We start from the raw sequence: 533 nt of genomic DNA, 5'->3' as shown, positions 1-533 counted from the left end.
CTATGAAACGTACGAAGGAGGGCATCGACCCAAAAGCATACAAGCTATTTATAAATGCTGGATATAATATTAATGAGCCATCAAGGTTGGGAAAACTTCCATCGAAAGGTACAACCAGGCAAGCACATGAAGTCCTAGGATACACACATCCACCTCTGATTTGCATCTTCATAAGAAGGGTAGTTAGTAACTACATCACTTTAGAAGAAGAGTCTACTCCATCTAATAAAAGGCCTTTTGTCTTTGACCGACTTGGAGAATCAACTACAAGAACTTCTGTGTTTTAAAGGTTGGAACCTCTAAAAAAGAAAAAAAGTAACAAGCATAAGAGAAGTCATCAAATCACGATGATGCACTCTTCACTTAAAATATAGAAGGATTTCCAAAGTTTGATTCCTTTTAGAATGAGGCGAAAGACAGAGCAAGTGGTTTCATGCAATGAGGTGTTATAAGAAAAGGCTCATACTATGGTTTATACCAAGCAATGTAAGGAAGATGAAGAAAGTGTTGGCTTCTCATATCATGTTATGACC

Source organism: Capsicum annuum, chromosome 4, assembly GCF_002878395.1.
Source record: "Capsicum annuum cultivar UCD-10X-F1 chromosome 4, UCD10Xv1.1, whole genome shotgun sequence".
NCBI lineage: Eukaryota > Viridiplantae > Streptophyta > Magnoliopsida > Solanales > Solanaceae > Capsicum > Capsicum annuum.
Note: the sequence above shows the minus strand (reverse complement) of the source record.